This window comes from Tamandua tetradactyla, chromosome 12, assembly GCF_023851605.1.
Source record: "Tamandua tetradactyla isolate mTamTet1 chromosome 12, mTamTet1.pri, whole genome shotgun sequence".
Lineage (NCBI taxonomy): Eukaryota > Metazoa > Chordata > Mammalia > Pilosa > Myrmecophagidae > Tamandua > Tamandua tetradactyla.
Genome location: NC_135338.1, coordinates 40,015,664 through 40,041,660, shown reverse-complemented (window position 1 = coordinate 40,041,660; position 25,997 = coordinate 40,015,664). Strand labels below are relative to the sequence as shown.

At 36.8% G+C, this 25,997-nt stretch overlaps 1 protein-coding gene across 7 annotated transcripts in view; it reads left to right on the top strand.

Moving 5' to 3' along the window:
* Positions 1-25,997, top strand: part of CEP128 (centrosomal protein 128) — a 667,241-nt gene that overhangs the window by 452,121 nt on the left and 189,123 nt on the right. The gene's annotated exons all lie outside the window — the stretch shown is intronic.

Below are 25,997 nucleotides of genomic sequence, written 5' to 3'. Positions count from 1 at the left end.
ATGCCTATCATTGGTCAGGTCACCTAGCACAAGAGGGGTTGGCTGAATCCAGGAGAGTCAATAAATCTGGAATTCCCCTCTGTTCCCCTTTTATTTCCTGCCTTCTGCTTCTTTTCCTAAATTAATCAAGTCCCATGTTTCCTGACCATCACCTATTAATCGAATTTTCTTTTTCTTTAGCCTTGGGGGACCTCATATTAGTAGTTCAGGCAATTGCTGCTATGAGGAAATGCTGGCTGTTTATTTGAAAATAGGCTCAGATTTTGGTGCTGCTCCACAATCCTGAAGTTACTTGAAATTACTTCCCATTAAGTAAAATAGTACCTCTCCCCCAGATCGACCTGTCAAATATAGGTATATTCCCATAGAATGCTTGGGGGCTGGGGGCTAGGGAGTGGAGCAGAGTTTATGAGTTTCTTTAAGCCTTGGGATTTAAATAGTTCTTCGAATGAATATTCTGATTCTGAATTCAAAGTTCCTGTGTTTCCACATGGAACTTTTAATAACGAAACCTAAAAAATATTCAGCTTGAACACTTGGAAAGTTTAGTGGGAAATCCTGTTGAGACAAAGTATGACTCTAAACTGTCCTAAAATTCACATTAAGTGGCTTTTTGCATAAGCTATTAGAGCAGATCAGTTTTAGGATTGTAGATTCTTATTTTATACTCTAGTTTAAAACCTTCATTGGTGGCAGATGTGACAGTCTTGATTAGTTACTGGAATCCTTTAAAATCCTTTAAAAGACAGAGAGTTACAGAGAGAGAAAGAGACAGAGAGAGAAAGAGAGAGAGAGAGAGAGAGAGAGAGCGCCACAGAGCCCAGACAGCCAGACACCTTTAGAGATGAAGAAGGAATCTGCCCCTGGAGGGAGCATCATGAAACAAGAAACCTGGAGGGAAAGCTAGCAGATGTCACCACATGTGCCTTTCCAGGTCAGAGAAAAACCCTGAACGTCATCAGCCTTCTTGAACCAAGATATCTTTCCCTGGATGCCTTAGATCGGACATTTCTGTAGCTTTGCTTTAATTTAGACATTTCATGGCCTTAGAACATGTCAACTTGCAACTTAATAAATTCCTCATTTTAAAAGCCATTCCATTTCTGGTGTATTGCATTCTGGCAGTTTGGAAACTAGAGCAGAACTAATCTCTAAATCTCTTCTGCCACTGCCCTGCCTGGGTGGGTTGAAGCAGTGGTTGCTGCTGCCTTTGTCTGGGGTGGTTTGAAACTGTAGCTGCCCTCAGAGTTGGGAACCAGTGAATGGAATTCACTAATCAATACTATAGAGTGTTCGAATTTCCAAATAGGTATTTCAGGCCCTTCCTACCTGTTTAATAGCTTTTACTATTATTCTACCATAATAAATAATAAAATATTCTACCATTTCCCCCAGAAGTCTACAGTGTAGGGATATTTTATATCCTCCCTGTAATGGTTTAAAACAAAGAGTTTTAAACAAAGAACAGCCTATATGTGTTCATTAACTGAAATCAAAATTTTATTTTTGTGGTAGATTGTATTATTGGTAATAATTTATTTATTTCAGACACTCAAGAGTGTAAGTGTCAAAAATGTTAAAACAGAAAAGTATAAAACTCAGCTGCCCAATGCAAAAGCAACTAGCCACATATGTTTATTAAAAAATGATAAATTTGAAAATTCAGATCCTCAGTTGCTCTGGACACATTTTAAGTGCTTGATAGCTACATGTGACTAGTGGCTATTAATTTGGACAGCTCAGAAATGGAATATTTCCATTATCACAGAAAGTTCTATTGGATAGTGCTGTTATAAAAATATCAGTATGGTTCCAAAGACCTATCTGAGATTAGTTTTAGCTCAACGGACATTGCTTTGGTGTGCTGAGCTGACAAAATGAAATATACCAGAAATGAGTTGGCTTTTAACAATGGTGATTTATTAACTTACTATTTACAGTTGGCCATGAAAATGTCCAACTCAAGGCATCAACAGGATGATATGTGGACTCTAACGACAGGCTGCTGGCAGCTTCTCTGTCACATGGCAGGGCACATGGTGACGTCTGCTAGTCCTTCTCTCCTTGCTTCTGTTGATTTCAGCTTTTGTCTTCAGTGGCTCCTTCTTTTAGCTTCTCTGGTGCTCTTCTTCGAATTTCATTTCTTAGCTTCTCTGTGTATGTTATCCTCTTATAAAGGGTTAAGGCCTATCTGGAATGGGGTGGGTCAGATCTCAATTGAAATAACCTAATCAAAAGTTTCCACCCACAGGAGGTCTGCAACCACAGGAATGGATTAAAAGAACATGGCCTTTTTTGGGTTACATAACAGCTTCAAACTACCGCAGATTTGTCTAACATTTTGTTATTTTTTTCCTCTCTTAGTGTTCTTTAAAAATATATGATCCCATCATCTTTAATATACTTATTATATGTAGATAAATAATAGGTACATTCTAAGTTACAAAATATAATTACATGGCTACCTATTTTTGTTTTTCATTTTATTTTTTTTCCAATGTTGTAAATGCTTTAATTGTACACTGTTGAGTGGACAAGGTAGAGATTGGTCTTGATATAATCCTTGATTCTTTCAAAGGCTGTAGTCTCAATGAGTTATAATTCTTCAAAGATAGTTGAGTTTTTTAAGGCTTATAAATAACCATTAATCAAAATAGCAAAATGACCATTTCATGCAATTACAATGTTATTTATTGGTTAGATTTAAATATTTATTTTAAACTTTAAAACGTAATGTTTGGAAGTATGCTTAATATTTTGCATTCTTAAACAGAAGCAATCAGGTTTACCAGTATGAACATGTAAATCAGGCACTTTTTTGCCATTAACTATTTAGATTAATTTTCCTAAATATTTTTGTGCTCACGAATGATGTACAACCCCATTTTTATTTAAATAATTATTGAGCATTTCAACAAATGTGCTCTGATCTTGGGATCATGTGAAATGTTGTCGCTGCTATGCTTCTCATACATTCAGCTTAGATGAAATTGTTCATATCTAAACTCTTTTAGTTCCACCAAATCTAGGGAGAGTTTGTTTAAGCAGCCAAAAAATTCCCTGTCTCTGCTGATGGAATATTTGATAGAAACTAAATGACTTTTTTTCAGCTCAGTGTATTTTGTAGACTTGAGCAATTGTTGTTCTATAGTCCATTAAGCCATTTTGTCAACATTTCCCAACACTACTTTGCATTCATATTTTATTGATTATTCTGATCATATTTAAAAATTTCATTAATTGGAGTTCAAAGGCAACTTGGTGAAAAGTTTGAATTATGAAGCATAAAGTGTTCTCGGAAAAGGTATTTATATTGCTTAATGCATAAAACTGTTTTAAGGCAAACCACCCAATAAAAGCCTGATTTGGTGACAAGATAAGAATTATAATTTAACAGTATCTAAAAAAAGGAGAGTGTTGGCCTATGTTCACAGTTTATTTTTATTGTATCTAGGTACAACTGCTTTTGAAGTTCTTGCAAACAGTGTGGTGTCTCAGTTATATACATATGCCCCTTGAAAACATCTTTCACTATTTTTGTTAATATTATTCTTAGCAGGCAGACTTCAGTTTATTCCCTATCACAAGCAGAAACATATCTCTAATTAAAGAGATTAATGATCTCAAACCATTTGGCAGAACAGCTTCCTACTTCCTTTGTGGTTGCCTGGATCGTCCCTCAGCTTTAAGTATACTTGAAGTATATTGACAGTGGCTCTAAGAACTAAAGGAGGTCCTAGCAATGACAGTAATAGCTAGTAGAATCTTTATTTTTAAACAGATGAAAATCATTCACCAAGTAAGCCTCATTGAACCTTGCTTGCTGCTTAGCACTGTCCTGGTTTTTATGGGGTTCCTTTGGTACATGAGTTAAAGGGTCTGTATAGGAAGAACTTATGAATGAGTCAGTGGATAAGAATGTAGATTTATTCCCCCCAAATAAAGAAATAAGTGTGTGTTTTTTTGTCTAAATGATAATTTAGATAAAACATCTCTATATGGCACAAGGAAATATGTATAGAGAAAATGTGCTAGTGACACAGAATAGCCAAAAAAGTAAGAAAAAGGCTCTGAAGGCTAACAACCCAGCTTTACTACCTTCTGTGTGACTTTGGGAATGTTAAATAACATTTTTGACCCAAAAATGTTTCCTCTCCTGCATAAAACACAGATAATGGTAATACTATTTACCTCCTAAGGTGGTTTTGAGGATTAACTGTATTTAAGTACTAGAAAACATTCAGTAAAGGTAGTTATTGAAGCACTCCAGTTAACATGACACAATGATCTGATAATGCTTCTAAATTGCTATTTAGCATGTATCTGTATCTGAATCTGATGCAGACCCCATTTTTATTGTTATGGACTCTTGCAGATTTATCACTGCAATCATAAGATTTGATAGAAGTACTAATTTTATATTCTCTAAAATTGGCAATTGTGTCTCATATGGAAATTGGGACAAAACTCACTCAAGGTTAACAGCTATTATATGGTGTCAGTTATTGCCTTTCAAGCTAAGGACTGATATACTAAGCAATGAATGCCAACATATGATATAAGTTGGCATATTAATTTAAGTAATAAATAGAAACTGAAGACTTTTAATTTTACAAAGTGAATATGAAGTATGTGAAGTGCTGTGACTCCCATCCTGTTATTCAAACCCCCCTTCACATCTCAGTCTAATTTTGTTCTGTCTTTGGGGTATTTAGAGTATATGGATAAAGCAGGGAAGAGGGTAGAAATAAACCACCGAGAGATTGAAGTTGTTATAATCTTCAGAACTCATGATATCTTTTAGGGTGCATAAAAGACCTACCATCCACTTATAAGCATTTACCATAAAGCTCAAATCTGTGTTCTCTGATAAACACACTTTAGCACATACTTTCTAGGTATGGGAACGTTGCAGTTTTTATGAAAGGGCTTGGATACTGGGAAATTTTAGGGCTGTACTTCTGTAAAAGATCTCACCAACCCCCCCAAAGGGACAGGGATAATCAGAATCTATCATAATATTAGAAGAATCAGAATTACTCAGTTGCACATCTGATGGAAAATTGGTGTCATTATTTACAACAGTTTTATGGGAATTTTATAAAAGCAAATGCTGCTAATGAAATACATACCTGATTCAAGAGTTTCCAGAGTAACAGACTGGCACTGACTTCTTCTATTTGTTAAAATATAAATGTCATCATTATGTTTCCTTATAAGGCCATCTTTATTTAGATCAGCAAAGTGCTTTTCATTGTACTTGATATAATAGTTTCAAAAATTTAAAATGTGAACTCTCAATTGGGTAGGCTAGAGAAATGTACATTTCACTGAAGCTGGTTACATGAAGAAAACCTATAAATGACAAAACTTCTGTAATTTTCTGCTTGCATACCAATGAATGCATGTCCTCATTCATTTAGCAAATATTTATGGTGGACTTCTTAAGTGTCAAGAACTGTTGCACATGCTTGAGGCTGGGAGGTTTAGACTTGGAAAAGTGAGAGCTCTGGGCCATTAGAGGGCAGCTGGGAAAGAGTTGCACAAATTAGCCAGGACAGAATGGAATGCATGACGCAAGTGACCACAGTAGTACACCTCCCCCTTCCCACACCCCTCCCCTCATTTTCTTTCTGTATTGGAAACTAAATAGTGTTTCAGAATCTTTCACATGTCATGCCCAGTGGTTCTTTTAAAGTTGACCTGTTGGGGGTGCCTGGGTGGTCAGTGGTAGAATGTTCGCCTTTCATGTGGGAAACCTGGGTTTGATTCCTGGCACATGCACTGCCCCACCCCCACCCCACACACACACACAAAAGTTAACCTGCAGGATGATGTTTTGTTTTTATCCCTATTTACCAAAGCCCCCAAATTAGTTTGAAGGCAGCTTCCATGTTTTGTTCCTCTACTTCTATAGTTAGTGGAAATTTGCATCAGGGAATTTCAGGGCTTAATTAGTCTAGAGTTTTTATGTGACTAGCTGCAGAGTAACATTTTTCTGAGCTATCTATAGTCCAGTGGTCCTTGTCACCACATGAGAGAGAACACCTCTCTTATTGTGCTTATTGCATAAATAGCTGTAACCTGTCTGGTGCCCTTTAGCCTGTGCTGTGAGCATGGTCTAGTTATACAGTAGTCAGCAGTGAGGTCTCATGCTCCATCCAACCTCTCCTTTCCAAAGGATCATGGGGTGTGTTCCACGAATGTGGGAACTGAGAGCCCACCCTTACTCCTCCCCCCAAGGCTTGTGGGTACACGGTTTTCTCAGGTTTGGCTCTTTGTTGTGTTCTGTATTATTCTGCTAAGTGACCATTCTAGTAATCCAATCCTGTTCAAGTTGTTTTACATTGTTTTATTCTCCCTTTCTTGAGACTTTTGTACATGCTTTCCTGAGTGATGGAATTTCTAAACTGATTTTAATCAGAGTTACTGAAAGATACCTGTTGTCAATAAATTGTAGGGGTTTATCAGAAAAAAGAAAAAGAAAAAGGACCATGGCCACAGAAACATATGTTCTAGTGGAAAAGTGAGGACCTTAAGCAGGTAATAATAATAATAAAGTTTGATGCATGTTAAGATAAATTATTTTGATGACAAAATGGGCATTTTTATAATCTGTATATTTGTTTTGTTTCTTTTCCTGCTGTGAGACAAAAATTATTACTCAATCTTGTCATTTTTCTCTATATATAGAATGTATTTTCTAACAAAACTTATGGCGTACTAGTACTTTTGACTTTGCCTGAATTAGTAAAGCTTATTTTTGGTTAAAAGATCTGCCATTTCCTTGAAAGGAAGTAAGTTCTTCAATAACCTTGTCCTTCGAGATACTTTTAAAGCTTCTCACAATACTTTTCCACTGCATTTCTAAACTTCTCTAATTTGTTTCTTGAAGTATTCACAGGCCATGCTTATGGTTTCTGCTCATGTGGTCCATTTAACATTGAAACATATGCTTTATTGAGCAGTGTGGGTGCTCAAGAAAGCATTTCCCTAGTCAGTGGTCTCATTATGTAACCTTAAGCATTATTTTGGGAGTTGAATCCTCAACTAGAGTGGTAAAAAAGCTTTATAGCTAATCTGATTTTGCTGTGGGTGTCCCATATCAAAATAGCTCTTGGTGGATTACAAGAGCCAGGTTCTGTCTGTTACTTGTGCCTGTTTCAAATTCATGCTCAGCCATACCTCTTCTGCTCATAAGGGTACTATATATATTGTATTTGTTATTAGCTTTTAAGCAGGAATTGGCATCATTCCTATTTTAAGATATTAAAGACACTGTATATCTTTAGAGATGTTTAATTGCATTAGTAGTTGCTTTGAGTCTTCAAATGTCAAGAATGATTATCCTGCTTTTACACTATTGTCATTTGAACATAGTAGTAGTTAATTTATAATACATATGTAAATTGCCTAGATGCAAGTGACATACTATGATTGTCTTAAAAAAAAATGCTGGCAACTCTTCTAGAAATCAGTTCCTGTCACAAGGCCGAGAAATGACTTAGATATATTCTTTATTCACTGGGAAGTGTTGTTCATTTCCTTGAACATAGCCAAGGGAAATTTGCTGACAAGTATAAATATGAATAGGGCAATAAAGCTTGCAAACAATAGCAACAAAAGAATGTTGATACAAAAATCTAAAAAGATTTAAGACCAATTTCCTGTCTCTATCAGACCCTACTATCATTCTTCCATTTGCCGTATCCATAAGCAATGTCAGATCAAAAGTGACAAATTACCTTTTTAAAACTTATACTAGGTGAATTAAAAACCATTTAATTTTTAATTTTTCCCATGTTCTTGGAAGATCTAAATTATCAACCCAAAGTATTCTGCTTTTTTTTTTATTAATTAAAAAAAAATTAACTAACACAACATTTAGAAATCATTCCATTCCACATATATAATCAGTAATTCTTAATATCATCACATAGATGTATGATCATCATTTCTTAGTACATTTGCATCGATTTAGAAAAAGAAATAGCAAGGAAACAGAAAAAGAAATAAAATGATAATATAGAGAAAAAATAAAAATAAAAAATACAAAAAAATATAAAAAAACAAATAAAAACTATAGCTCAGGTGCAGCTTCATTCAGTGTTTTAACATAATTACATTACAATTAGATAGTATTGTGCTGTCCATTTTTTAGTTTTTGTATCCAGTCCTGTTACACAGTCTGTATCCCTTCAGCTCCGATTACCCATTATCTTACCCTATTTCTAACTCCTGATGGTCTCTGTTACCAATGACATATTCCAAGTTTATTCTCTAATGTCGGTTCACATCAGTGGGACCATACAGTATTTGTCCTTTAGTTTTTGGCTAGTCTTACTCAGCATAATGTTCTCTAGATCCATCCATGTTATTACTTGCTTCATAAGTTTATTCTCTCTTAAAGCTGCATAATATTCTATCGTATGTATATACCACAGTTTGTTTAGCCACTCGTCTGTTGATGGACATTTTGGCTGTTTCCATCTCTTTGCAATTGTAAATAATGCTGCTATAAACATTGGTGAGCAAATGTCCGTTTGTGTCTTTGCCCTTAAGTCCTCTGAGTAGATACCTAGCAATGGTATTGCTGGGTCGTGTGGCAGTTCTATATTCAGCTTTTTGAGGAACTGCCAAACTGCCTTCCACAGTGGTTGCACCATTTGACATTCCCACCAACAGTGGATAAGTGTGCCTCTTTCTCCATATCCTCTCCAGCACTTGTCATTTTCTGTTTTGTTGATAATGGCCATTCTGGTGGGTGTGAGATGATATCTCATTGTGATTTTGATTTGCATTTCTCTAATGTCCAGGGACATTGAGGATCTCTTCATGTGCCTTTTGGCCATTTGTACTTCCTCTTCTGAGAGGTGTCTGTTCAAGTCTTTTTCCCATTTTGTAATTGGGTTGGCTGTCTTTTTGTTGTTGAGTTGAACAATCTCTTTATAAATTCTGGATACTAGATCTTTATCTGATATGTCGTTTCCAAATATTGTCTCCCATTGTGTAGGTTGTCTTTCTACTTTCTTGATGAAGTTCTTTGATGCACAAAAGTGTTTAATTTTGAGGAGCTCCCAATTATTTCTTTCTTTCTTCAGTGCTCTTGCTTTAGGTTTAAGGTCCATAAAACCACCTCCAGTTGTAAGATTCATAAGATATCTCCCTACATTTTCCTCTAACTGTTTTATGGTCTTAGACCTAATGTTTAGATCTTTGATCCATTTTGAGTTAACTTTTGTATAGGGTGTGAGATACGGGTCCTCTTTCATTCTTTTGCATATGGATATCCAGTTCTCTAGGCACCATTTATTAAAGAGACTGTTCTGTCCCAGGTGAGTTGGCTTGAGTGCCTTATCAAAGATCAAATGTCCATAGATGAGAGGGTGTATATCTGAGCACTCTATTCGATTCCATTGGTCGATATATCTATCTTTATGCCAATACCATGCTGTTTTGACCACTGTGGCTTCATAATATGCCTTAAAGTCTGGCAGCGTGAGACCTCCAGCTTTGTTTTTTTTCCTCAAGATACTTTTAGCAACTCGGGGCAACCTGCCCTTCCAGATAAATTTGCTTATTGGTTTTTCTATTTCTGAAAAATAAGTTGTTGGGTTTTTGATTGGTATTGCATTGAATCTGTAAATCAATATAGGTAGGATTGACATCTTAACTATATTTAGTCTTCCAATCCATGAACACGGTATGCCCTTCCATCTATTTAGGTCTTCTGTGATTTCTTTTAACAGTTTCTTGTAGTTTTCTTTGTATAGGTCTTTTGTCTCTTTAGTTAAATTTATTCCTAAGTATTTTATTCTTTTAGTTGCAATTGTAAATGGAATTCGTTTCTTGATTTCCCCCTCAGCTTGTTCATTGCTAGTGTATAGAAACACTACAGATTTTTGAATGTTGATCTTGTAACCCGCCACTTTGCTATACTCATTTATTAGCTTTAGTAGTTTTGTTGTGGATTTTTCCGTGTTTTCGATGTATAGTATCATATCGTCTGCAAACAGTGATAGTTTTACTTCTTCCTTTCCAATTTTGATGCCTTGTATTTCTTTTTCTTGTCTAATTGCTCTGGCTAGAACCTCCAACACAATGTTGAATAATAGTGGTGATAGTGGACATCCTTGTCTTGTTCCTGATCTTAGGGGGAAAGTTTTCAATTTTTCCCCATTGAGAATGATATTAGCTGTGGGTTTTTCATATATTCCCTCTATCATTTTAAGGAAGTTCCCTTGTATTCCTATCCTTTGAAGTGTTTTCAACAGGAAAGGATGTTGAATCTCGTCAAATGCCTTCTCTGCATCAATTGAGATGATCATGTGGTTTTCTGCTTTGATTTGTTGATATGGTGTATTACATTAATTGATTTTCTTATGTTGAACCATCCTTGCATACCTGGGATGAATCCTACTTGGTCATGATGTATAATTCTTTTACTGTGTTGCTGGATTCGCTTTGCTAGAATTTTGTTGAGGATTTTTGCATCTATATTCATTAGAGAGATTGGTCTGTAGTTTTCTTTTTTTGTAATATCTTTGCCTGGTTTTGCTATGAGGGTGATGTTGGCTTCATAGAATGAATTAGGTAGCTTTCCCTCCACTTCGATTTTTTTGAAGAGTTTGAGCAGAGTTGGTACTAATTCTTTCTGGAATGTTTGGTAGAATTCACATGTGACGCCGTCTGGTCCTGGACTTTTCTTTTTGGGAAGCTTTTGAATGACTGTTTCAATTTCTTTACTTGTGATTGGTTTGTTGAGGTCATCTATTTCTTCTTGAGTCAAAGTTGGTTGTTCATACCTTTCTAGGAAGTTGTCCATTTTATCTACATTGTTGTATTTATTAGCGTAAAGTTGTTCCTAGTATCCTGTTATTACCTCCTTTATTTCTGTGAGGTCAGTGCTTATGTCTCCTCTTCCATTTCTGAACTTATTTATTTGCGTCCTCTCTCTTCTTCTTTTTGTCAATCTTGCTAAGGGCCCATCAATCTTACTGATTTTCTCATAGAACCAACTTCTGGTCTTATTGATTTTCTCTATTGTTTTCATGTTCTCAATTTCATTTATTTTTGCTCTAATGTTTGTTATTTCTTTCCTTTTGCTTGCTTTGGGGTTAGCTTGCTGTTCTTTCTCCAGTTCTTCCAACTGGACAGTTAATTCCCGAATTTTTGCCCTTTCTTCTTTTCTGATATAGGCATTTAGGGCAATAAATTTCCCTCTTAGCACTGCCTTTGCTGCGTCCCATAGGTTTTGATATGTTGTGTTTTCATTTTCATTCGCCTCGAGATATTTACTAATTTCTCTTGTAATTTCTTCCTTGACCCACTTGTTATTTAAGAGTGTGTTGTTGAGCCTCCACATATTTGTGAATTTTCTGGCACTCTGCCTATTATTGATTTCCAACTTCATTTCTTTATGATTCGAGAAAGTGTTGTGTATGATTTCAATCTTTTTAAATTTGTTGAGACTTGCTTTGTGACCCAGCATATGGTCTATCTTTGAGAATGATCCATGAGCACTTGAGAAAAAGGTGTATCCTGCTGTTGTGGGGTGTAATGTCCTATACATGTCTGTTAAGTCTAGCTCATTTATTATAATATTCAAATTCTCAGTTTCTTTTTTGATCCTCTGTCTAGATGTTCTGTCCATTGATGAGAGTGGTGAATTGAAGTCTCCAACTATTATGGTAGATGTGTCTATTTCCCTTTTCAGTGATTGCAGTGTATTCCTCACGTATTTTGGGGCATTCTGATTCGGTGCATAAATATTTATGATTGTTATGTCTTCTTGTTTAATTGTTCCTTTTATTAATAGATAGTATCCTTCTTTGTCTCTTTTAACTGTTTTACATTTGAAGTCTAATTTGTTGGATATTAGTATAGGTACTTTTGCTCTTTTCTGGTTGTTATTTGCATGAAATATCTTTTCCCAACCTTTCACTTTCAACCTATGTTTATCTTTGGGTCTAAGATGTGTTTCCTGTAGATAGCATATAGAAGGATCCTGTTTTTTAATCCATTCTGCAAGTCTGTCTTTTCATTGGGGAATTCAGTCCATTAACATTTAGTGTTATTACTGTTTGGGTAATACTTTCCTCTACCATTTTGCCTTTTGTATTATATATATCATATCTGATTTTCCTTCTTTCTACATGCTTCTCCATACCTCTCTGTTCTGTCTTTTCGTATCTGACTCTAGTGCTCCCTTTAATATTTCTTGCAGAGCTGGTCTCTTGGACACAAATTCTCTTAGTGACTTTTTGTCTGAAAATGTTTTAATATCTCCCTCATTTTTTTTTTTTGTTCTTCTTTTTCTTTTTTTTTTTTAATTTTTTTATTAATCAAAAAAAAAGAAAAGAAATTAACACAACATTTAGAAATCATTCCATTCTACACATGCACTCAGTAATTCTTAGTATCATCACATAGATGTATGATCATCATTTCTTAGTACATTTGCATCGATTTAGGAAAAGAACTAGCAAAACAGCAGAAAAAGATATAGAATGTTAATATAGAGAAGAGAATTAAAATAATAATACTAATAATATATATATATATAAAAAGGAAAAAGAAAAAAACAAAAACAAAAGATACAAACACACAAACAAACAAACAAAAAACCATATTTCAGGTGCAGCTTCATTCAGTGTTCCAACCTAGTTACATTACACTTAGGTATTATTGTGCTGTCCATTTTTGAGTTTTTGTATCTAGTCCTGTTGCACAGTCTGTATCCCTTCGGCTCCAATTACCCATTATCTTACCCTGTTTCTAACTCCTGCTGGTCTCTGTTACCAATGATATAGTCCAAGCTGATTCTCGAATGTCGGTTCACATCAGTGGGACCATACAGTATTTGTCCTTTAGTTTTTGGCTAGACTCACTCAGCATAATGTTCTCTAGGTCCATCCATGTTATTACATGCTTCATAAGTTTAGTCTGTCTTAAAGCTGCATAATATTCCATCGTAGGTATACGCCACAGTTTGTTTAGCCACTCGTCTGTTGATAGGCATTTTGGCTGCTTCCATCTCTTTGAAGTTGTAGATAATGCTGCTATAAACACTGGTGTGCAAATGTCCGTCTGTGTCTTTGCCCTTAAGTCCTTTGAGTAGATACCTAGCAGTGGTATTGCTGGGTCGTAATCCATTCTGCCATTCTATGTCTTTTGATTGGGAAATTCAGTCCATTAACTTTTAGTGTTATTACTGTTTGGATAATATTTTCCTCTACCATTTTGGCTTTTGTATTATATATATCATATCTGATTTTCCTTCTTTCTACACTTTACTCCATACCTCTCTCTTCTGTCTTTTCGTATCTGACTCTAGTGCTCCCTTTAGTATTTCTTGCAGAGCTGGTCTCTTGGTCACAAATTCTCTCAGTGACTTTTTGTCTATAAATGTTTTAATTTCTCCTTCATTTTTGAAGGACAATTTTGCTGGATATAGGAGTCTTGGTTGGCAGTTTTTCTCTTTTAGTGATTTAAATATATCATCCCACTGTCTTCTAGCTTCCATGGTTTCTGCTGAGAAATCTACACATAGTCTTATTGGGTTTCCCTTGTATGTGACAGATTGTTTTTCTCTTGCTGCTTTCAAGATCCTCTCTTTCTCTTTGACCTCTGACATTCTAACTAGTAAATGTCTTGGAGAACGCCTATTTGGGTCTATTCTCTTTGGGGTGCGCTGCACTTCTTGGATCTGTATATTTAGGTCTTTCATAAGAGTTGGGAAATTTTCAGTGATAATTTCTTCCATTAGTTTTTCTCCTCCTTTTCCCTTCTCTTCTCCTTCTGGGACACCCACAACACGTATATTTGTGCGCTTCATATTGTCATTCAGTTCCCTGATTCCCTGCTCAAGTTTTTCCATTCTTTTCCCTATAGTTTCTGTTTCTTTTTGGAATTCAGTTGTTCCATCCTCCAGTTCACTAATTGTAGCTTCTGTCTCTTTAGATCTACCATTGTAGGTATCCATTGTTTTTTCCATTTTTTCTTCTTTGTCCTTCACTCCCACAAGTTCTGTGATTTGTTTTTTCAGATTTTCTATTTCTTCTTTTTGTTCAGCCCATATCTTCTTCATGTCCTCCCTCAATTTATTGATTTGGTTTTTGAAGAGTTTTTCCATTTCTGTTCGTATATTCAGCATTAGTTGTCTCAGCTCCTGTATCTCATTTGAACTATTGGTTTGTTCCTTTGACTGGGCCATATCTTCAATTTTCCGAGCGTCATCCATTATTTTCTGCTGGTGTCTGGGCATTTGATCAGATTTCCCTGGGTGTGGGACCCAGCTGGTTGAAAGGTTTTTCTGTGGAATCTCTGGGCTCTGTTTTTCTTTTCCTGCCCAGTAGGTGGCGCTCGTGGCGGTCGTTTGTCTGCGGGGCAGTCGGCCCGGGAAACCGCACGTGGAGGCGGGGGTCGCTGGCCGTGGCTTGGGGGAGTGCCGGTCCAAATTGCCCAGCTGGCCCGAGACGCCAAGCGTGACGGGAGGGCCCCGCTATCCAATGTTCCCAGTCAGACCGGGGAGCCACGTGCGTGGAGGGGACCCCAGACGCCAGCCACCCCAGCCGGGAAAACGTGCACCCCTCGGGTATCTCACAGCAGTGGATTCTCCCTACCCGTTCAGCCATTCCAGAATGGGGTACGCTGTCTTTTTTGGTCTCTGTCGTGACTCCGGGAGCTGTTTCGTATTGTTTCTGTTTCTTTAGTTGCTTTTCTGGAGGAGGAACTAAGACCCGCGCGTCTTACTAAGCCGCCATCTTCTCCGGAAGTCTCTCCCTCATTTTTGAAGGACAATTTTGCTGGATATAGAAGTCTTGTTTGGCAGTTTTTCTCTTTTAGTAATTTAAGTATATCATCCCACTGTCTTCTTGCTTCCATGGTTTCTCCTGAGAAATCAACACATAGTCTTATTGGGTTTCCCTTGTATGTGATGGATTGTTTTTCTCTTGCTGCTTTCAAGATTCTCTCTTTCTCTTTGACCTCTGACGTTCTAACTAGTAAGTGTCTTGGAGAACGCCTATTTGGATCTATTCTCTTTGGGGTGCGCTGCACTTCTTTCATCTGTAATTTTAGGTCTTTCATAAGAGTTGGGAAAATTTCAGTGATAATTTCTTCCATTAGTTTTTCTCCTCCTTTTCCCTTCTCTTCTCCTTCTGGGACACCCACAACACATATATTAGTGCGCTTCATATTATCATTCAATTCCCTGAGCCCCTGCTCAAATTTTTCCATTCTTTTCCCTGTAGTTTCTGTTTCTTTTTGGAATTCAGATGTTCCATCCTCCAGTTCACTAATTCTAACCTCTGTCTCTTGAAATCTACCATTGTAGGTTTCCATTGTTTTTTTCATCTCTTCTACTGTATCTTTCATTCCCATAAGTTCTGTGATTTGTTTTTTAAGACTTTCCATTTCTTCTTTTTGTTCATCCCATGCCTTCTTCATGTCCTCCCTCAATTTATTGATTTGGTTTTTGAAGAGGTTTTCCATTTCTGTTCGTATATTCAGAATTACTTGTCTCAGCTCCTGTATCTCATTTGAGCTATTGGTTTGTTCCTTTGACTGGGCCATATCTTCAATTTTCCTGGTGTGATTTGTTATTTTATGCTGTCGTCTGGGCATTTAATCAGATTTCCCTGAGTGTGGGACCCAGCAGGTTGAAAGACTTTCCTGTGAAGTCTCTGGGCTCTGTTTTTCTTATCCTGCCCAGTATGTAGTGCTTGTCTGTCTGCGGGTCCCACCAGCAAAAGATGTGGCTCCTTTAACTTTGGAAGACTCTGGCTGCTGGGTGTTGGAGACAGAGGAAAGGTTGTAGGTTGGTTTTAATGGCTTCAAATTGTGAAGTCCTGGGATCTGAATTCCTTGAGAGAGTGATTCCACCTGAGTTGCATTTCACCCCTCCCGCAGGAAAGGTTCAGGTGGTAGAGAGCCCTGAAAGCAGCCTGTTTCTGCGTTCGGGGCAGTTGCAACCTGTGTAATCCCAGCGCTGAACCCAGAGGCAACCAAGCCTCCATAGAAACAGCCGCAGAAGGCTCTGTTTTGCCCCCTTTCCTCTTTTTCAGTTAGCCCAATAGGCAACTTCCGCCTTGATCAGTTTCGCCTGAGCTGAGGGCCTATTTTTAGTAGTCAGTAGTTGTTCATTAATGCCACTATTGGTGTTAGGTTGGGCTCAGTCTCTACTACTGTTGGAGACTCTTTCCTTTCCCTCCTGGAAGTTGCCTGTAGGGGAGGGGCGCCGGTTGTCACGGCTTGGGGAACTGCTGATCCGAGGCTCCCAGCTGGCCCAGGAAGCCGCGTGTGTGGGAGGGGCTCCAGTCGCCGGCCGCCGCAGCTTGGGGAATCGCTGATCCGAGGCTCCCAACCAGCCCGGGAAGCTGCGTGTGGGAGGTGCGCCGGTCACCGGCTGCTGCGGCTTGGTGAACCGCTGATCCGAGTCTCCCAGCCGTCCCGGGAAGCCACGTGTGTGGGAGGGATGCCAGTCGCCAGCCGCCACGACTTGGGGAACCGCCAATCTGAGGCTCCCAGCCAGCCCGGGAAGCCACGTGTGTGGGATGGGCTCCAGTCACTGGCCACCATGACTTGGGGAACCGCTGATCCGAAGCTCCCAGCCGGCCCAGGAAGGTGGGAGGGAGGGGCTCCGACCACCAGCCACCACAGCCTGGGGAAGCGCGTGCCGCTCGGGGACCTCACCACAGCGGAGTCTCTTAGCCAGTCCAGCCGTTCCAGACTGGGGTACACTGTGTGTCTGGTCTCTGTCGTGGCTCCGGGAGCTGTTCTGTACTGTTTCTAGTTATTTAGTAGTTGTTCTGGAGGAGGAACTAAGACGCGGCCGCCATCTTCTCTGGAAGTCCCCAAAGTATTCTGCTTTGGTAATAGCTTTTAAAAAAGTTTAAGCAGTGAAAGGAGATGGGATGTTCAATGGGGCTTTCAATTTAAACTTGAACTGCTCAAGAGACTTTGTCTTTCAGGGGATTTTTAAAGGTACATTTTATTGTCCTACTTAAAGTACATGTGTGCTGGTTTAAAACTGTCATGCTCCCAGAAAAGCCTTTTCTTTCAATCCTAATCCAATCATTTGGGGCAGTCATATTCTTTTAATCCTAATCTATATTGTAGGGTGGGACCTCTTTATTAGGTTGTTTCCAAGGATATGTGACACACCCAATTGTGGGTGTGTCCTTTTGATTAGATGGAGATGTGACCCTTCCCATTCAAGGTGGGTCTTAATTAGCTTACTGAAGTCCTTTAAGAGGAGAACATTTTTTAGAAAGCTCAGACACACATAGTTGGAGAACTGACACAGTGAGCAGAGAAATGAAACCAAGACACAGATTTTTGGAGATGCAGAAGATACCAGAAGCCCTGGGAGATGCTGGAAGCTGAGAGGACTGTTTGAAACCAGAAGCCAGGAGGAAGGACAGCAAAAGTAGCCATGTGCCTTCCCATATAACAGAGAAACTCTAGACATAGAAAATCAGCCCTTCTTTCAAGAAGGTATCCTCTTGCTAGATGCCTTAATTGGCCATTTTCACAACTTTAAAATTGTATCTTGTAATTCAATAAATCACCTTTATAAAACCCAATCCATTTCTGATATATTGCATTCTGGCAGCTTTCGCAAACTGAAACATCACCTGTTATTCTTTTTGGTTGCAAAAGCCTTCTTGTTCTTGCGCAAAACTAACACTTGACTGCCTTGCTGAAAAGTTTCAAACTTCACTTTCCCTCTCCTTTTCTTCCAAAAAGCTTTTTAATTGTTTATACTCTAGTATTAATGAGAATTACATCTACAAATCACATTAGGGTTAGGCCAAGACATCTTGAAATAGGAAATGTCTTTATGAGTGAGCTTTGATGGACCGAAAGCCAGTAAAAGGAATTGGGGACCTGGATGTTATATGATGACCACATGAGGGAAATTTAGTAACACCCTGTAAATAATAAATCTGTTATCTTTCTTGATCACCAAAAGTTAAATTTGAATTTAGATTTTTTAAAAATTTTATCTTAACAATCTAAATTTCCCATGAGAGTCAGATAGAATATAGCTAAATTTAGTATTCTCCAGAGGCAATGTAGGGTTTGCTACATTTAACTTCTGAATAATTCCGTGGTTAAAAAGTGTAATAACTTTTTAGCTATTGAAAATAAAATGGAGTCCCATCTTTTCAAGTCTATTTGTTTTCATCTAGGTCTCTAATATTCCATCCTGGTGGCATGCACTTGATTTCAGTGAAGTTGAATATAAGTACAGCTTGTCACTCTAGCTATAGGAAGATACTGAAAGCAAAGGAGCTATTGACCTGAATAATTTTTTTTCATAAACATGAACATATCAAGGATCCTTCGCATTTAGATTGATCTCTCCCCCACCCTCAGTGATTAAATCTCTATGGGAAGCTTCAGTATGGAAGCTTCAACTTTATATTGATGTAAAATATCTCTCCTTAGATTTTTAAAGGCTTCAGTTTTTATCTAGCTCTATGGCCAGATACATGATAGAGTAGTAAAACAGCTATATACTACATAGGGGAAGGACAACTAAATCATACTATAAGATCAGAAAGCCTTCCTAGAGTTATTTTTATCAGTATTATTCTTGAGTTGCAGCAGAAAGAGATCAGATTCAGACTGGCTTAAACAAAAAATGGACTATCATTGGGTCATGTAAATCAAAAGGCCAGATTAGGTATGTTGCTAGTACTTTATTTCATCTCTTTTCTCTTTTCTTCTGTGTTTCTCAAGTATTTTCTTCCCAAGTGGTGGCAAAGTCCCCATATGTCCTTTTGCCAGTCAAAGAATCCTGATGATAAGGTGCTTTATTCCTGACAATTACAACAAAACTCTCCTGGAGACTACTCATTAACTCAGCTTCATTCATGTCTTCCTGGCGACCAATCACAGGAGGAGGCTATTCTCTGAATGGCAGGGTCTGGGTCATATATTCTACTCACCTCTGGAGCCCCTAAGGAGGATGCCAATTAAAAAAGGGAGGGATTAGGAGAATTACAGAGAATATATATGCCTATATGAAAGGATATGTAGTGAGTGGCTAGGCTAGAAGTAGAAACTATAGTCAGATTATGAACAATTTGAATGTTAACCAAAGTTTTCACATCTTATTCTAAAAGCTATAATTGAAGGATTTACAAGGAGTATAACATTTCCAGATTCATGTTTAGTGAAATCTCTTTTGTAACAGGATGAAGAGGATAGATAGGTTGATAAGTAGATAGATATGAAAGTTGCAATATATTTCCCCGAATTCCAATATGTCATCTTATCCATCTCCTATCCCTCTGCCTGGGTTTGACAATCTGTGTCTCGATATGAAATATGAGATAAAGAAGACTTTAAACAGGGGTAGAAACAGGGCTAAAATAGGTTAAGAGATTGGACACAAATAAATGTGAACAAAGAATCAGCAGAAATTAACCTAAGAGGGTGAGAAAGAGAAAAAGGTACATTTAGCCCATGAGATTATGAGAACGGTGGTGACATTTAGGGAAAAAATTAATTTGGTGTCACATAGATGATCATTTACACAAATTTGTTCTTAGAATATTTATAGCAGTGGCTAAAACTGTGAAACTGAAGTTTGGAAGGGTGTTTGTAGCCTATAGAAATGTGTTCAAGCCCATGGAGCTTTAGTTCATGCAAATGAAGATTTGGTTTCTTGGTGGGGGTGGTTGAAAGCAAAAAAAAAAAAAAAAAAAAAAGGATGGGTACAAAGAGAAAAGAAAAGGGTCAAAAAGACTTTGAGAAATACCAGCCTTTGGACAGTGAGTTGTAGAAAGAAGAACCAAAAGATATAGGAAAAGATTGATCTGAGAGATGGGTAACCCAGGAGAGTAATAAAACCAAAGAGTTTTAAGAAGAAAAGAAAGGATGGTTCTATAAAATACTTCCATGAAGTTAAAGATGAAGATAGAGAAAAGGAAAGGACATTACGCTTGGCAATTAGGTCTCTCGATATTTGAGAAACCCTTTGGAGTCAAATTTCAAGAGTTGGATAGGTATTCAGAAAAGTGAAAACATTAAGTGCTGTATACTCCTTTAGAGAGTTTTCTTGTGCAAGGAAGAGCAACTTCCCCATGCTCTGCCTTTGACCTTGTTATTTTCTTAGTTCATTCTCTCTCCTAAGGCACCTTACCCACCTCCATGGTTTCATCCACCGTTATGAATTATAAAATCCTTCTCTCTAAATCCTACCTATTATGTACCACCAAGTTACTTTTCCTAGAGTTCTATTAAATCATGTCAGTTATTTCTCAGGAATCCTCAGTGGCTTCCCATTATTGAATGTACAAAGACCAAACTGTAAAACCCGGACTGAAGTCATCCAACCACAGCCAGTCTAATTTTCGAACATTAACCTTTCATTAATACCCTAGGTAAACATTATGCTCTTCTACATGACTCCAGTGTTAAATAGAACTTCATGCTGTTTCCTGATCATGTGCTCTTCAGTTTAGCTAGTCTAGAATTTATCTAATATTCTGCTTGTAGCAACTTTCATTCATTCATTTCCTTCACTGTTTCAGTCATATGCTCAGGAAATGTTTACATGTTTTACCGTGCTCTGTTGAAGATAGGGGGAATTGAAGAAGAGGTGTATAGGAAATGCAAAGATACAAGGCACAGTTACTGACAAGCTGAGACTTAGTATTTATATATTGTGTTCTTCTTTCTGTACTAGATCTTACTCTCTGGTCCAGCTTTGCAATAAATATTGGGAAGGTATCTTCCACATTACCTAATTAACAAGATGGAATGTAGTATCCTCCCCAGAGGATACAGCACTTAATGTTTTCACTTTTCTGAATACCTATCCAACTCTTGAAATTTGACTCCAAAGGGTTTCTCAAATATCGAGAGACCTAATTGCCAAGCGTAATGTCCTTTCCTTTTCTCTATCTTCATCTTTAACTTCATGGAAGTATTTTATAGAACCATCCTTTCTTTTCTTCTTAAAACTCTTTGGTTTTATTACTCTCCTGGGTTACCCATCTCTCAGATCAATCTTTTCCTATATCTTTTGGTTCTTCTTTCTACAACTCACTGTCCAAAGGCTGGTATTTCTCAAAGTCTTTTTGACCCTTTTCTTTTCTCTTTGTACCCATCCTTTTTTTTTTTTTTTTGCTTTCAACCATCCCCACTACTTTATATCTCTTTTCATTATTCATACAAAAGCTGTTCACTATACCTCCTAATTTTGGTTCATATATTTATGGGCACATTTACAATACCCAAATTTACAAGTATGGAATATACGAATAAATAAATAAATGTGTTGGAAGATATTGCTATTCCCTGACCACTTCATCAAATTGGGTTTCTAAAACAAGTTATATCCCTCCATTGTCCCATTCTAGATATGTGCTTTAGTTTACCTCCCATCCCCCTACATGGTTAGACTTATTTGAAAGGCTATTTTTGCAATAAACTTTCCTTACCAAATCATTTCTTCTGTCTCTAGACTCTCACTGCAATTTATTTATACCTTCTGGTACCAGGCTTCTTCCATTAATATATGTATTATGTGTCTCCTTTCCCAAAGTAGAACTTCTTTGAGGTTTGACCCCATTTCTTTTTTATCTCACTAAGAAAAGAGACTCACTGAGTATCTCTTGAACCAGTGAACCCATGACTGAAATGTGTGACATTTGTATTTATCTCTTTCTGTTCAGACTGTAAAATTCACAATGACTGTCCCCCATAATGTCTGTAATGATATATAGATGCCCATGGCCATTTGTTTAGTCCTTGATCATTCCCTGGATTATTTTTTCCTAACATATATTTGGATCATCTTGAATAATGTTTCATGTAGTATTTGACTTTAAACTTTTCTCCCACTTGTCTACATTTCAGATTCAAAATTCTCTGTGGAATTCTGATAAAACTCTTACCAAATTTTATTTCTTAGTAATAATAAAATAAACCTCTTTCTCTTTCCAGAAGCCCATTTTGGTTACATAATAGGTTCAGAAAACCAAATTTTTTCTGCCCTATATAATCTATGTAGCTAGTTTTTCACTCTCCATATCCCCTGTTCTATTTAAATGTCCTGACCTCCAACTAATAGAAGAAATGAAATTTGTATTGCCCAAGTCCTTCAGTTTCCTATCTTAGCTTTCTAAGTTACTATAAAACTAATTCTACTTTTTCCTGACTCTTTTATTCAAGGCCAAGTGAATCTGAAGTAATACCAGCCAGTGGATTTGATAATCCTTGTCAGGTCACATATCTGATATTTGCTAGAGAAAATAGCACAATTTCTTGTCATGTCAGGCTTATATAGCACACAGCAGGAAATCACCAATCACAAATACCCATCTGCTCCTTCTGAGGTCAAGAACTAAAAATCTCAAACTTGCTACTCCTGCCTGACTATTCCTTACTGTTCCATAACACAGTGGTTTTCACACTTTTTTTTTTAACCATAATCTTCCTTAAGAATGGGTTATATGTCACTGTCTAGAACATATGAGTAGAAATGAACACACACACATATTTGTGACCAAAACAAAAGTGTTGAAAGCAATACTTTCCTTATTCCAGGATGTAATTTTTTATGTTGTGCTATGCTGTTCTATGTCATTACAAAATAAATTTATTGAGTACATTTACTGAGTACACTAAGTTGGTATAATGATCAATGAGTGAGTCACAACCTGCAGTTTGAGAAACACTTTATAGGAGATTTCAAAGATTGCTTTTTAATCAGAACTAGATTCACCCTCTAGTCAACTGGCTCCAAAACTTTAATGTATATAATTTAATATATATTTGAGGGACTTTTTAAAATCCAGAATTTTGAACCCCTTCTCCAAGAGATCCTGATTTTGTTGTTCCAGGGTGGGGCCTTAGAGTCAGCTATTAAGTCCCCAAAGTAATCCTGATACAGGTGACCCAGGGCCCACACTTTGGGGAACAATGCATCTTTTTTCATGCTGCTACAGACTCAGGGTTCCACTAATCCGTCTCCTTCATTTCTCTGTCTTGTTCATTTACTCCTCATTCTTTTATCGGAACTTGAGTTTTCTCCTGCCTTAATATCTTTATTTCTTACAGGCTTTATTTTTTATTAATTTAATCATTTTGTAATCTCTGATTATGGCTTTCTTTGTTATAAACCAGAAATTAGAGATATTTCCCTTAAAGTCCCCTTCTTTTACTGTTACTGGAGACACTAAGTATCAGGTAAAACAAGTGAGATCATGGATGACCTCAGAAGATACATGTAAAAATTTAGTACCTGCCACTTCATTGTGTATGTGCAAGTTGGGGAAGGTGTGGTGAATGCATTGGGGAGTGTAATTTGTACCAAGGTTCTTTATGTTTGCCTTTGGAGCTTACCACTCACTCCATTTCCCTTTCCAAACCCATGCACATTTTCAGAAAACAACTTAAGCATTCTGCCTGCTTACCAGACATCTTCTTCCACAAATTCTTAGAAGCTTTGTGATTAAACTTTCCTGCTTTCTATTTGGATTCACGCAGGCTCTGTTGATCCAAAAATCCTTTCAAACTCTTTCTTAGAAATTCTATCTTGGATGCTCTTTGTACTTTATAGTGCACTTGTATCTGTCTATTTTAGTTTATCATCGTTCCCTAGTTATTGATGCTGTCTCTTATCTTCTCTACCTACAAGAATAATAAGGTCCCAGAGGCAAGTTGTATGTTGTCCATTTTCCTTTAACCCATTAATGTTTAATACAATTGCATACATAAACTAATGTAATATATTTACTATGTTTAGTAAATATATTGTTGAATGAATGAAAAATGAATTTCTACCACTTTGTTATTCACTTTTTTAAAAGTTCACAAATATTTATATTATCATCTATAGGCTTCTTTTATTAATATTTTCATTAGCATACTTTTATCAACGCATCTTATCTCTTGGTGAAAGTTGAAATAGAAGTTAGTTTAATAAAGTCAGTGAAGTGTAGCAAAGGAGGATAAGAAACATTGGTTTAATTTAGGGAATACATTATTGTTGATAATTTTAAACCATTTTATACTTGGATTTATACTGACTTATGAGTTGTAGCCTCTAATGAAGCCCCCTCTTACATTCCACCAAAATATCTAATAAGCATTTACCAAGACAAAAACTAGCAGAAGTATTAAAAACCAAATCTAACAGGTAACTGTATGCCAAAATCTGGAACTAAACTGTACTAACCATAAGGCAGGTGAAACTGGATTAAGGAAGACTTAACCAGGCTTTACTTCATTAAAATAGAGTCCCCCTGAAAGAGATTGAAGGCACTCCTATATATGCTTACCCCTAGTTTCTCCCCTGACTCACAGAAACAAGTTTTGTACCCACTATAAAACAACTCTCACTCCACAAAGTTGTGGTGATTTTTTAAGTGGCATTATTTACACATCCATTAAGAAGCTCTAACTGCTAGCAAATAATTCATTGGTGCATAAGGTGTAGATTGGCAGTGGCAACTTGTATATATGACTACCTTTTTCTATGGTAAAGCCTTGGTGAAAGCTAGAATTAATCAAAGCTGGAAATTATAGTTTTTTTTAAACTCTGTTTAGAAGATCTGAGAACCAAGCAGTGGAATTGGGACCAATATCCATCTCAACAGAGCTGCATTATGTAAATGAATGCCTACAAAATCTTGTGAATTGGACCCTGATCAATGAACATAAACTAGTTCTTTAACATAAGATTTTTCAGCACCATTGATGTTTTCAACTGTATAATTATTTGTTGTAGGAAGCTGTCTTGTGCATTGTAGAATGTTTGGCAGCATCCCTGGCCTCTATCCAGTAGATGCCAGTAACATACCCACTGAATTGTGACAATCAAAAATGTCTTCAGACATTACCAACATCCTCTGTGTAGGGTGGAGGAAGGCAAAATTGCTCCCAGTTGAGAACCAATCCCAACAAAAGATCTCAAAAACAAAAAGAATATCTGACTTTTGATAGCTATTGTCTTACTTAAGGGTCAATAAAGGGAAAAAATCAATATAGGGACTATTTTGAAAATATCAACATTTAAGGAAAAGAAAATATTACTTGAAGACACAGAGGAAAAGAACACCTTTGAAAATGATGTACTTCAAGTTCCAGGAAAAAAGTTGTTTTAAGACTATTTGATGCTAATCAATAATTATCAAATAGTCTTAAAACAACAAGAATGGAATGATCATATGGTAAGAATGTTTGTGTTTATATGTGGTTAAATTTAATAAATAAATTAAAAAATTGAAGAAAAAAAGACTATTTGATATACTCAACCAAATGCCAGGCCTTCAAAGGGAGAGGGGAGGGAGGGGAGAGAGAAGAGAACAATATTAGTAAGCCATATATAGAGAAAACAGACTGAGAAAACAAAGCAGCAAAATGGAATGAAAATTTATCAGAAGAAGATATGCAGATTATATGGAAATGTCTTTTTAAAAAGTGGATGATACATTATTCTGGTAAGGGGTAGTATCATAAATAAGCCACCTTAAACATGCCATATAATCTTTCTAGAATACAGTTTTCTTACATATATATTACAAATCGTACAAACAAAAATGGTGTTTGATCTAGCAATCAACTTCTAAAAAATTGCTCTTAGAAAGTAAAAAGTGTATACAAAGATTAGAGTATATGGGTGTTCTTCTCAATGTTATTTGACATTGAAAAAAAAAAAAGTGAAATCAACATAAATGGCCAGTGGAGAAGATGATGAATAATTATGGTACATCTATACAGAGCACGGACATGGTAAACACTCAGTAATATTTGTGATGCTATTGCATCAATTTCTCATGATGACATTAAGGAATAGTTAATAAGAGTAGATATTTACATTGGAAAAAACAAGTTTATGTTGTAGGCATAGTATGGCTCCATTTTTATATAAACATATCTATATGTGCATAAAGAAACTTAGGAAAATATACATCATTCTAGTCATTAAATGTAGGTTCTATTACTAATTCTCAAGAACTGTGTGTTTGACC